Here is a 13,708-nt window from a genome sequence, read left to right as displayed (position 1 = left end):
GCCTCTGGCAAGCAGAGCGAAAATATTCATGAAGTATCATCGGCGTTCCCATTCTTCCTGCTCCTCGCTGACACCGTATCAGCCGCGTGTATCGGGCTCCTTATAGATAAGGGGAGGGCCACTCTGTCTCCAGAGGCATGCCTTATCTCACCTTGGGGCTAAGCATTCCCTGGAGACATCGCAGTGACAGATATATAGCCCAATCAGGACACCCCCCACTGCTCTAATAACACTGCCCCCACATCTTGTGGTAATCAAATACCTGCTATCAATGGACCGTGGAAATGGTTTATGTGTGTGGCGGTCTGTATGTGTGTGTGTGCTTGTGATCAATAGCCAGTCTCTGGTGGGAGTGGAGGAGGAGTTGGATATCAGACTTGGGTTCAGAGGTCAGCGCTTCCTGCAGCGTCACTACTATATGGTGTGTTTTCTTTTAACATGAAGCATCTGCTGGTGTCTCCCTGTGATTGTTGTAATTTGTAACACATCTCACAACAGCACCTTGTCATTATTATAATTTTTTTTGCCATGTGTTACATGTACTGCAGCAGCTCTGTGTGCTCATCGAGAAATAAGTGAAGCATTTTATTTTAAATAGCCAGAAGTGATACGCGTTTGTGTGTCTAGTTTCCCCGAGCACTCGCTCACACACACACTGAGGCATGTTACGTTTCACTCGTATGTTTTGATTTATCACTCGCGGTGTGAAGAGGTAATCATACACTAGAGCTGAATTTCATTTCGTCAAAGCTCGTGGGATGTTCTACTCCGTTGCAAGCACCACTCTCGCTGTCCTTCACTTGGACAGTTCTGATGATAAGACAAGTGTGTTCTGCAGCTGTATTATAAAAGCTGGGCAGGCAGGGATAAATGTGCCGCAGCCTATATCACATACAAGTAAGTCTGTGAGCTTCCCTATGAGGGCTAACTGCAGTAACTGTGCTAACACTGTCCAACCAGATGTGTCGGTGAAGGTAGAAAAGATGAAATAACCATGATCATTGATGTGACCTATGACCTACAATTTTAGTGTCTTATCGTCTCTCAGTATGAGGAAAACTGTTTTCTGTTCCTGGTTCAGTCGGACAGCCCTTCTGTGCTGAGTTTGCATGTTCTCCCTGTGTCAGCGTGGGTTTTCTCTGGGTACTCCAGCTTCCTCCCACAGTCCAAAGACATGCAGGTTAATTGGTGACTCTAAATAGTCCGTAGGTGTGAATGTGAATGTGAATGGTTGTCTGTCTCTATGTGTCAGCCCTGTGATAGTCTGGTGACCTGTCCCAGGTGTGCACCGCCTCTCGACCAATGTCATCTGGGATAGGCTCCAGCCCCCCCGCGACCCTCAAGAGGAAAATGAATGAACACGGAAAATATTAAGCAACCCGCAAGTATTATTTTGTTGTACTATTCATTTCATGACATCTTCTTCACTGATCTTTCTATGGTCTTTGTCAACTTATCAATTATTTTTTCTTGATATCATCCTCATTCTCACATTGGCCATTCACTGTAATATGCTTGCTGTGTTTTTTCTTGGCCCAATAGAATCCCAATTCTCGGGGTGTCGGTAGAGTTGTGTACAGAGGCATTACCTCACTGCAGTGGCTGCGGTTCAAATCCGGCTCGCAGCCCTTTGCTGCATGTCAGTCCCCACTCTCTCTCTCTCTCTCTCTCTCTGTCTCCCCATTTCACCCTCTGTCCTGTCATTAAAGGCAAAAAACCCCACAAAAATAATCTTAAAAAAAAAAAAAAAAAGAATCCCAGTTCTCCAGGAATTCAAGGCAGAGTGCAGAAACTACTTCGATAACAGAACAAAATTAAATTAGGAAATTTTGTCACAAGATGGAACAGATATCCAAAGATTTATTTCCATAACTCAATTTTGACCAGAAATCTAGTTACTGCCTTTGTAGGGCAGAGTAAAGCCTTATTTATGTAGCACTTTTCAAAAATACAGTTACAGTATAAAGTGCTTCTCAATTCAATTCACTTCAATGAGCTTTGTTGTCATGACATTTCTTATGTGATGCCAAAGCACAATTACAATTTATGACAGCAGAAATTCAAGAACGATTAACCACAATGTATTTTTACAAATGCATAGACATAAAGGAGGAAAAGAACTATTAAGAGAAGGAGCAAATAAAAAGGCAGAGTGTGATCTCTGATGAGATGAACTATATGTTGTTGTGTTGGTTGTCTCTTAGGCGGTGACATATCTTGCTGCATCTATGGCGCTGACACTATTTTCTCCAAGCAGATGATGCATTTTAGTCTGGTCAGAGAGTGACCACACAATTCAAATTGATTTGATTCAAATATGGGATTTGATTAGAGGCCTAAAGATTGCATAGAATTGATTTAAAAATTACAGCTGTAAAATATTCCTTTATGTTTCTCCACAGCCAAAATGGAGCAATAAATCAAAACGTAACCTAATGATAATGAAAAATGCAGCCAGATCACACTAAAGATGGTGATTACAGTAGCCTCTGAAAGTGTCCTTACCAAAGTTTAAAACAGCTAAAGATTCAGTGTGTCCATGACAGTGTAATAAACCAATATTAGACGGATCCTCAATTAACACAGAGTAAAATAAAATCTTTTAAGTCATGTTAAACAAAACTAGACTCAAACTAACATCAGATTTATCAGTATCATCACTGTGATTATTATGTCACAGTTTTAACATCTGATTTTAAATTCAGTTTTAGTCTTTGTCATTTTAGTCATGTGATTATTGTATAACAATCATGACTTGTTACAAGTGTTGATGTCAGAAGCTGAGGTCACATCAGCGTGCTTGATGCTGCTGCTGATGTCACAGGCGAACATCACTCCAGTGTATCATTGCCAGGCATGATGATGTCACTGTGACCTCAGCCTGTTTTGCTACCTCATTGGTCAAAAGTGACATAACCTTTCAAGGAAGAGCAAACACACACACACACATGCACCCTACAGCAAAACAAGGCCTCCTGTATGAGCAGTATAGAATGAGACCTCTTACACACACACTCACATACAACATACAGACACACACACTTGTGCCAATATGTAGAACCCACCATGCCTGTGGGTGTGTGCCAAGAGGTTTCTTGCATTCGGCGGGCCCTTGCTGACAGCCGAGGAAAGGCTCACCTGATGCCCAGCCACCTGCCATCTGTCTGCTGAACAATACCATTTTGCCTGCTTATACTACAGGGACCAGCACGAATACACCTGGCTGTCAAATATAAACACACACAGCAAAACACACCAATTCACAGGTGCCCGCTGCAAATAGCTGGTGGAAATATGTGCCTCTCTGGGTGGGTGATACTATCTTACTTGCAGCGCTCAGCCAAGGGACACGAGGAGGATTCAATACAGATGGCAACACGCAGACAGGCTGTTATAGGAATGTATCCCCACCAGTGTGAATGCACACAGACAGGGAATGCTATCCATTGATTAGAGAATAAGCAGCACTTTATAGACAATAGACTGACTTCTGCTACAGTGAGGGGCCAGTAACCATTTGAGCACCGGTCTGCTGAGCAATTCAGCTCATCTGCAATGCCTCTCAGCTGTAAATCTGTGCATAACTTGTTTTATTTTGTTGCTTTTCGCGCCAGATTTTTAAGTCTAATGTGTGATTATGATCACAACCTTAAATACAGATCACAGTGAAATATATTCCTCATGCATTTATGTCCAGAGAGCAGCTGTATGATGAGGTTATAGAGGACCAAAACACATTTATCACAAAGAAGCCCTCCCTGTTCACACTGTTTCCTTTAGGATCCCTCAGAAGATGAGGTTCGTCTCTTCTCTCCTATTCTGAGGCCAAGCCTGCACATGCACATTCTCGTTTTCTGAAATCTGATGATAGAAGAAGCAATCAGGAGAAGCTGATGACACGCGCTGCACTGAATTAATTACCCTATACGGCTCAACAAGGCGTCTTAACAAGCATGGGATTTTCAGTCTTTCAGTGATCTGAAAGGCATCAACTGCGCTGTGCATGTCTACGGAGCCTGGTTGGTTGGTTGGGGAGCAATAGCCACCCTGTGATGTTGGGGGGCGGGGAGATGGGCCGAATTTTTCCTTGCCTGGACTGGAGACACATTTGCACGGCAACGAGAGCGAAAACATTTGCACCAATGTTTTGTTAAAGTGCTGTAAACGCGGGGCGCACGGCACAGACGCGCGTAATATTTGTAAATGCACATTAGTAGGGGCGTAAATAAGCCCTGGAGGGCGGTCACTGTTGCTGCTAGAGACAGGTGTCTGTCTAAATACCGACATCGATTCTTTATAATCATTAAAACATTATAGTAAATAAATGTCCCAGTGTATTCCTCGTGTTTGCAGACGCGTCTTTAATGCGAGCTGTGATTGGTTTTATGTGAGAGGCTGCTGAGATTGACTTGATTGAGGTCCGAACTTGCCTCAGTAACAGACAATAGCTGCACAGTCCCGTTTCCTCTTATTTCTCCCCCACAGCATCTGCAGGCATCACACACACACGCACACACACACACTTACCGCGATGGGATGAAGCAGTATTCCAGAGAAAAGGCGAATCCATGAAAGAAAGAAAAGGAGGAGGAAAAAGGGACGAAAGGAAGCCGTGCGCACTCCCACTACTACTAGTACTACTACTCCATCGGCTCAGCGAAGCCGCCGCCGCCGCTCTCGGTTTGTGATGGGGATCACGCAGCGTGTGAGCGCGTGAGGATGGATGCTGTGGCTTGTCGGGAGGGGGCGGGGACAAGACGCGTACTCGGGTCCAGTGGAGCGTACTTAATTCTGTGTAGGGACCTTGTGTTACAAGTAAGTCTGCCGTCTAGTCCGCAGCTCCCCAGCCCGCCTGCCTGCCCTATAGACCTCCAGGTCCTATAGCAACACTCCTGCACTGATCCCGGAGAGGGAGAGGAGGCATTGTGTGTGTGTTTCAGTCCTGCTTCATATTCATGGAGCTTCAGGCTGAGGGCTTTGATGCTGAGGGACTGTAGGCAGGGGCGGACTGGAGACAGAAAGCAGCTAGGGACTTTGGTGTCAGGGGGCCCCACTTTGACGCAACAAATTCAAACTTAAACAACATGTTTGTCCATCAGTGACTTTATTTTTTTTAAAAAAATAAATAAATTTAGAAAATCTAATCATTTATGTCAAACAATGAAACTAATATTTGAAGGTTTTTCTCATTATTTTTGTGCGTATTGAAAGCGAAAAATTCAAAATGGAATAAATGCCACAATCACTTGACACTTAATTTGACTTAATAGCCTGTTTTTCAGAAATGATTAAAATATTGCAAAACACTCAACAGTGTTTAAGTTAAAACCAGCAGACTCTATCCACAGGAGCACAGTATATTTACACTAAATAAATTAAAAAACAAACAAAACAAAAAAAACACAATGTAAAGCCCAGTTCGGACCAAAGACTCGCAATAAGACAAGTTGAAACAGGAAACTACTTGCAATCCGTCGTTCTGCAACATTCTAAAAACCTGCCGGTTCACGCCAATGCAACTAGATGAGATGGTGTATCATCGCTATGCAACAACTCTCTGTACTTTTGTTCTGATTTGCAGCTTTTCAGGCTTGTTTTGTGGCTGAATATAATTTGTAGTGTCTTGAATATGAATGAGGATAGTGACAGTGAGATACTGGCTACAGGTGCATTTGTAGTAGTGATGAAACAGCCAAAAACATAAACAAAACCAGCATCAGATGGACTGTATTCATAATCAATACACCACAATAATACAAATAAGCAGCGCCATTGAATCCGTCAATAAGAATGTATTTGTGTGTGGGGGACAGTGACCCACCGTCCGACACCGGCACATCACAAGGACGGAGCGCCTGCCCCAGCAAGCAAACACACCCTCTGCAGTCATTTTGACTTGACCAGCGGACTTCACAAGCTGATTGGCTGTTAAAACAGGCGACGTGCTTTACCTTCTAAAACCAGCTGCCGGCGATTTGACCAGCTGTGTTGCAGGTGACACCATCAGCCGGCTTGAGTCGAGCTCAAACGGCCAGTTCACGTGGCTGCAACTTTTCTTTGCAAGATTCTAAAAATATGTCTGGTCAAGCCAGCCATCACTCAAGTCAAATCAGCGAATGTTGCAATTGTACTGCACGCATGTACTGACAGTTATGGTAAATGCATACACAATATGTTTTCACAATATGTTGAAAAAAGATATATAATACCCGAACTGGTGCCTTTAAGTAGCCAAGATTTGGTATTTCTGAATGGAGCATGAAAAGTCCCAATAAATACAGAAAATGCATATTTACATTTTACATTTTTAGATTTGTTCAACAGTAATAAAATGTACACACTTGACCCCCAAAGGGATAAGTATATGTATAAGAGGATATATGCTATGATCACATGACCATTCTTCAGATACCAAATCGAGCTACAAACTAAGATTAATTTTAGTAATTTTTCCCCAGACTCTGGTGTCACACACACACAAGGATTTAAGGTTTATTGCCAGTAAAACTATTCCAGCTGTCATCTCTGTTTCCCCCTCGACACCACTGAGTTGTTGCTCTACCTTGTTGCATAACATATCTTGTCTCAAAGTCTAAATCTGCAGTCCCACCTCTGTGACCTGGCTAGTCGTAGCATTAGCACAGTGAGCGCTCCGCTGCCAAAAGTGGGACGGACACATTGAAGTGAAACCAGGGTGCCCATCTCTGCTACAAGAAATTACTGAAGAAACACTGGTGTGCTCAGTGATCTAGATTCAGGGAGCACGCTACATTACACTCTGCACTCAGGCTCCCCCTCTTCCAGTCCTCTGCTTTTTCAGCCCAGTTCCTCCACTCCTCCTCCCCTCGTCTGTCATCTGTGGCCTTCAGTCACATTAATCAAACTGAGCAGAAAAACTGATGTTACTGTAAAATCAAGAACTGTGCAGTCAGCACAAGTTATATTTAACTGGAGTTCTGAAGTGGTTTTAAGATGTGGTGGATACATTTGGGGTGTTGTACTGGATCTTAACGGGGGCAGTGGTAGCCTCGAGGGAGACAATCAGGCTCAGGACTGGAGGGTTGAGGGTTATGAATTCCCAGATTATCTGGAAGAGTTGGCAGGGAACAGCAAACTCTTATCTAAATAACTGCCAGGGTGCTCTTGAGCAGGGCATTTTACCTCTAATATCTCAGGGCTCAGGCTATAGTTGCTGACAGCAGAAGACTGTGGATGTATCGATCAGTGCTGAGGTATACGTTTGGATGTACGAGATGATGTTAGACCAGAGGAAACATCGACTTCTGATAAACTTTGGCCTGTAAAAAGTCTGACATGCTTAATTTTTTTTTTGTGCCTCTGCGCCAGCAACAGTTCAGTTGTCTGTCCATCATCCAGTTCTCAAGAATGCCTTAAGGGTTTGTTTTTTCTTTCCCTTTCTGGCACAATTTGGCACAAACATCTTCTTGGACATAAGGATGAACTGATAAGAATTTGGTGTTCAAAGGCCATTGTGACATTTCTGGCCAGGGGTCAGCAACCTTTGCTATCAAAAAAGCCAAAGAAAAATTCTGTCTGGAGCCATAAAAAATGTTTGAGCCTTACGTGGTAACCCAGCCTACAATGTCCAAAGTAACCTACCAACATTAAGGGTGCTTTCAGACCTAGAGCTGTCTTGCTTTGGTCTGAATCAGGGACTAATTTTGTCAAAACGTTGTATAATTGCCTAGAGTTGGTTCGTGTTCTCACGGCAGCATTTACAAGCGGATCAGATAAAATGCCTTGCGTGAGAAAGCTGCTCTTGATTGGTCAGAATTTCCATGTGGGAAAAATCCAGGAAGTAAACAAGACGAAGAAGAGTACACTTGCAAGATAAATGTGACACTTTCTAATGTCACAATGGAGGGACAGCTATGCAGATTGATTTTAGCGCTGCTCATTGTGGACTATATTGCTGTCATTGTTCATTTTAGTCAAACCATACAGTTTGAAAACGAGGCGCGGCTCCAACTAGAAAACAATGTTTTGATGCATTGGATGTGCTGAATGTGCATATTAAGGCAGTACAGGAGGAGGTGCACATTAATAATCCTCCAGGACTGTAACATGCTCATGTTTAACCCAAACAACGTGTCATGTGACTGCAGTTGGTTTGGATCGAGTTCGGAACACGTTCTCACCACAAATGAACCGCACCAGAGTTCATTTATAGCCGGACCAAGACCACCTCTTCAAGAAGGTCTTTGGAAATCAAACACTCTCATATCATAAAATGATGCAGGGGTGACATTTGTTATCTAAAAAGTCAAAGGTCAACTTCACTGTGGCATCATTATCTTCAGCAAAAAACACTTTTCTAGTCATCATTAAATGTCATAACTCAGGAACAGGAGGGGAGACATTTGATCAGATATTGAATAGGTGACACTTATCTTGGGTGTCCACCTCGAAACTGTGCTGATTGTAAATGTCTTCTGTGCTGCTGGGGAAAGATGTGAGTGAAGCATCCACATTCTAGAATGTGTAGCCTCTTTGCAGCAACATCCATATCCGAAGCATTGTCTGCTGTCATGGCAACATATGAGTCTGGACAGACATGGATGTAAACTGCACCTTGACAGGTTAGCAGAGGCCAGAGGCATACAACCATGAGGTGGTAATTTTAGCTTTAGTTAAAGTTTATGTAATGGGTCCAGTAGGGCCCAGAGGACTGCCAGATCTCATCAGGATAGACCTGAGGATAATTGGCCCAAAATGTGGTCTACCTGAACAGAACCCAATAGAGGGTGAACACTAACACTGGCAGCAGCAGGAAATGTATTCAGACCTTTACTTGAGTAAAAGTAGCAATACTATAGTGTAAAATCACTTCAGTATGACAAGCATTTTAGTCTTACTTAACAGCAAAAAAAAAAGGAGCTCGTACATCCGCAGGGAGCTTGGAGTAGAGCTGCTGCTCCTTAGCGTCGAAAGAGGTCAGTTGAGGTGGTTCAGGCATCTGACTAGGATGCCTCCATGGCACCTCCCATTGGAGGTGTTCCATGCACTTCCCACTAGTAGGAGGCCCCAGGGTAGAGCCATAATACGCTGGGGGGATTTCATATCTCATCTTGCCTGGGAACGCTTCAGGGTCCCCCAGGAGGAGGTGGAAAGCGTTGCTGGGGAGAGGGACATCTGGAGTGCTTTGCTCTGCCTGCTGCCCCTGCGACCCGACTTCAGATAAGCGGTTGAAAATGGATGGATGGGTGGATATGTAGTGGAGGGTATAAGCAGGTTTATGGTACAGTATACCCACCTGTCAGACAAAAAAGAACATTGGAATATGTAGTAGAGAATACCCACTTCCTCCTCTGTAACCTACCCATCTACCTAGAAGCACACCCATCTCATCAACCACCACTACACCCCCGGCAACAACCTCACAATCAAACTTAAGTACAGTACCTGACGAAATGCACTTGGTCGATTTTCACCACTGACTATCAGCAGCATGATGTACCACCAATAAACGAGCATCCGCGGTTGAAAAATTCGCCCTGCATGTAATTTATCTTTCATAACACAGTTCAAAGTTCCCGTCTCACTTCAAAAAAACAAATGTTGTCCTGTGGTGATTATGACACATCATGCAGTCAGAGCTGGTATTAGATGTTTTGATGCACAGACCCGAGCCCTGCGGCAATACAATGTGATCATTACCTAACCCGATGAGACTGGGCTGATGGACCTGTGGAGACCTGATGGCAACATTAGTGAAATGTGATCTAATGGATAATTATTATGTTTAAAGAGTCTATTCATTTCAGGTTTCAGCATGTGTTGTTGTTATTATTGCTACATATGTTTGTTTTTGCATCTTTTCTGGAATACTCTGCCTTTTTCTAAAACACTGTGGGCGCACACTTGGTAAAAGAGTAGTTAATCTATGTGAAGTGACAACCATGCTCCTTTCTACCTCTGGCTACTGTAACATAAATGCAATCACTTCTTCTCCCGTGATTTTCCTCATGTTGCTCTCAGAGAAAGAGCAGCACTGAACTGTCCATAGTGCAAGAAGCTTCATGCTATTAATGTCTCAGTCTCATCAGGGGGGTAAAAAAGTATTTTGGAAAGTTCCGGTTCCCAAGGTTCTTTGCCGTGGGAAAGAGATTCATCAACTTGTTTGTATCTCCAAATATTTTGAAACCACTCTCAGCAGAAACTGTTTGCTCATTGAAATGGATGTGTTGTGTTTGTATGTTGATTTATAGACCACATCCTCTCTCTGAATATGCAGTTGGCTTCTGCAAGAAAATTCATATGACATAAAGTTTATAATGAAATGTATGTGTATTTGTTTTTTAAATTAAATTATCAAACAGTGGTAAGATATTAAAGAATGTGAATGATAGCCACCATGGTGCACTAATGCGTGGTAGCCTGTGCATGTAGCCTATGCCATTGTGAGCATTTACACTTGTGTGGTGGTGTGTCTGTGTCACTCTGCAGTTACACCTCCAAAACACTAGCTGGCGGTGGGGTTTCTGTGAAGTGCTGTAAAGTTTAGTTGATTCAAAACACACATTAAACATGGCTTAAAAGCAACAATTTCAAGCACAAGTACACAAATCAGCTTCACTATTACTCGCAGCACTCACAGACAAACATACAACATGCAGCAATACAACATGCTAATGGTTTTAGCACAAGCCTATGGCATTTTACATTGTATAAATTAGCCAAGCGGCTAGCGGACTTTTCCCTCTACATTTAACAAAGGCAGTGTTACAAAATTTGGCCCCATTACATCTAACAAGTTTCACAGACAAAACAATTGTCTTATACTAAACACATTTTCAAAACAAATATAACATGCTAACGTTATTAGCACAAGCCTATGGCATTTTACATTGTATAAATAAGCCTAGCGACTCGCAGAGATTTCTTAAAATGCTATTTTGTGGAGGCTTTATTGTCTTCACAATTTACTGTTTCTTCTCTGTGAAATTAAAGTAAATAAAAACTTTTTTTTCTCAACTGAGGGAAATGATTTCAGCTTACAAAAAAAGACAGGAGGTCTGCGTCGCTGCGACGTGTAGTTACATTTCTGGGGAGGTGCACGACAGGCAACGACATAGGTTCTACATCAACTCAGAAGAAAAAACCTGCTTTAGTTTTTCTAAAGTGACACACTACATGAGCTCAGTGTCATTGGGAGGTGAAGGGTATGGTGGATACCTACACAAGATGCCTACCAAGCTGCTGACCACTGCAGACAACCATTTGAGACCAACAAACAAAAAACACTATTATTTAAACACTATTATTTTTAGTGAGTCATTGCTGTGTTTCCAGTGGGTTTTAGCCATCAAACGTGGATGTCTTTTAGCAACCTGTCGCTGTGTTTTAACTGGGGATAGTGTCAGGAAAAGTGGTTGTTTTGTACAGAGACAGCGCTTAATTTCTTGCCAGGGTAGTGCCACAGGAAGCCTATCCTGCCAAGATGGAGCCACACTAAGACAATGCTAAGTTTCCAGCCAGGACTGTGTCACCAAAAATGGGTGTTTTAAGCCAAAACAACAACAAATCTTTTCCTAACCATAACCAAACGTTTTAATGCCTAAATATAACCACAGCAATGTTGAAAAGTGAAGTTTCAATGTTTCAGCTAGCGTACAAATTTTATGTCTGTGGTTTGTGGAGACATCCAGTCAACATTTATTCTGGTGACCAGGCTGAGAGACAGGGTCAAAAGGTCAAGCTACTGTTTGGTAGACTTTAAGAAAAATGTCAATAAAGGCATTCAGGTTCCAGTCTTCATCTCCAGCCTTTCTGCACCACTGTTCCTTGACTTTGAAAGGACAAAGCAAGAGCTCATGCAGTCAGCTGCAGCCTTGCAAGGGTTAAAAAGACTTGTGAACAAGAGAGAGGTCAGTTGAGAGTCAACCAAACAAACATTTGAGCCACAAGTACACAAACAGCTCCGTAATGTTTGCACGCAGAGGGGCAAGTAGACAGACTAGGTTGAGATGTTCTTGTTACATGATGATGGTAGATTTATGATGTGATAGAAATAACTTCAATCCAGCCATTTACACTTTAGCTTGATTTGTAGTAACTGCATTTACATCTGCATCTTTCTGTAAATCTACTTTCCTATCTGACACCTGCAAAACAAAACAAGTCAAAGATTAAACTGAACAGTGTATGTAGGAGTCTTTTGATTGTCCACATGCACTCTTACCCTGGAGACTACACACACGCACGCACACACACACACACACACACACACACACACACACACACACACACACACAGGGGAATATCATCTTTCACTACATCACAGCGTGTACGCTTGTCATCTCATATACTGTATGCCTGCTCTTCTCTCCATCTGTCAGAGAAGCTTCACACAGACTCAACAACACAGTGCAGCGTTTCACAGATCTGATAACAGAGTGCATAAAGCATGTTGGTGCCAGGCACACCGTAACAAGATTGTGTTTTATTAATGACCACGCCCAGTGATGCATAATGATAAACCAAAATCAAATATGATCAGAGTCCAAACTGAAATATTTATTAGCTGATCTAAAGTTTAGCTGACCCAGCTCTTCTACCTGCCTACTCCTCAGCTGTTACCAACTTTCTCAGACAACATCGTGACATAAGCACATTGTCTCGAAGTATGATTAATGCTACATGTAGGAAAACACAAGCACAAATGGTTTCATAACTGGGAAAGGTACAACAGGAAGGAAATGGAAATAAGGATGCAAAGGCAGGTGGGCAGAAACAATTGGAAAAGCTATTGGAAATAATGTCTGCACACCAGCCCTGTCGCCAGCGGAAAATGTTGGCATTGTACATTCCTACAAATCACTAATGTGTTGCATTTACATGGCTCATACATATCATATCAACAGGGGTGTAGCACCAGATATGGGGCCCTATGCATAAGCAATTTATTTTATTTTACTTTATTACATTTTATTTTATTTTACTTTGTCACATTTTATCTTATTTTATTTTATTTTACTTTATTACATTTTATTTTATTTTTCTTTATTACATCTTATTTTATTTTATTTTATTTTACTTTATTACATTTTATTTTACTTTATTACATCTTATTTTATTTTATTTTACTTTATTACATATTATTTTGTTTTATTTTACTTTATTACATTTTATTTTTATTTTATTTTATTTTATTTTACTTCATAATATTTTATTTTACTTTATTTACTTATTTTTTATTATTATTTTATCTTTTATAAAGTCGGGGCTGGACTTAAACATTTGGGGACATGCCACTTTTTTTAGACAAAGTTCAGTCTTTTAACCAACTTATTCAGCCAATTTTAAATCATTATTTATTAATTACATAGAAATGAAAATTGTATACAAAATCAAACTTTTCATTCCAGGCTTTTTGGAGGCCCTGGGTAATCAGTCCCACTTTGCTCCTCACTACAACACCTCTGCATATCAGTGTTTCAAGTGTGATGTAGAATATGAGCTGTCTTTGTCAATGGAAGGTGGAGAGGATGGTGGATGGCGTGAAACCTTGGGAGACGCCTGTCAAGCTGCAGACCACTTTTCGAGACCCACAAACTACAAAACGTGTTGTGTTTTAGCAACCCATTTCTGTTTCCAGCAGCTTTTTAGGCACCAAATATGGGTGTTCTGTAGTGACCTATTGCTGTTTTTCCAGTGGGCATAGTGCCAAGAAAAAAGCCATCATTTT

General features: G+C 41.9%; 1 protein-coding gene across 3 annotated transcripts in view; it reads right to left on the bottom strand.

The window, feature by feature from the left end:
- Positions 1–4,707, bottom strand: part of plppr1 (phospholipid phosphatase related 1) — an 87,222-nt gene extending 82,515 nt beyond the window's left edge. Inside the window, exon 1 of one of the 3 annotated variants that reach the window (XM_033647773.2) lies at positions 4,528–4,707. The gene's annotated coding sequence lies outside the window, so the exon portion shown is untranslated. The remainder of the gene's footprint in view (positions 1–4,527) is intronic. The other 2 variants (XM_078161908.1, XM_078161907.1) reach the window with 2 other exon arrangements.
- Positions 4,708–13,708: the final 9,001 nt, after the last annotated feature.

The sequence above is a fragment of the Epinephelus lanceolatus genome, chromosome 19 (assembly GCF_041903045.1).
Source record: "Epinephelus lanceolatus isolate andai-2023 chromosome 19, ASM4190304v1, whole genome shotgun sequence".
Taxonomy (NCBI): domain Eukaryota; kingdom Metazoa; phylum Chordata; class Actinopteri; order Perciformes; family Serranidae; genus Epinephelus; species Epinephelus lanceolatus.
Note: the sequence above shows the minus strand (reverse complement) of the source record. Positions and strands in the feature narration are given on the sequence as shown.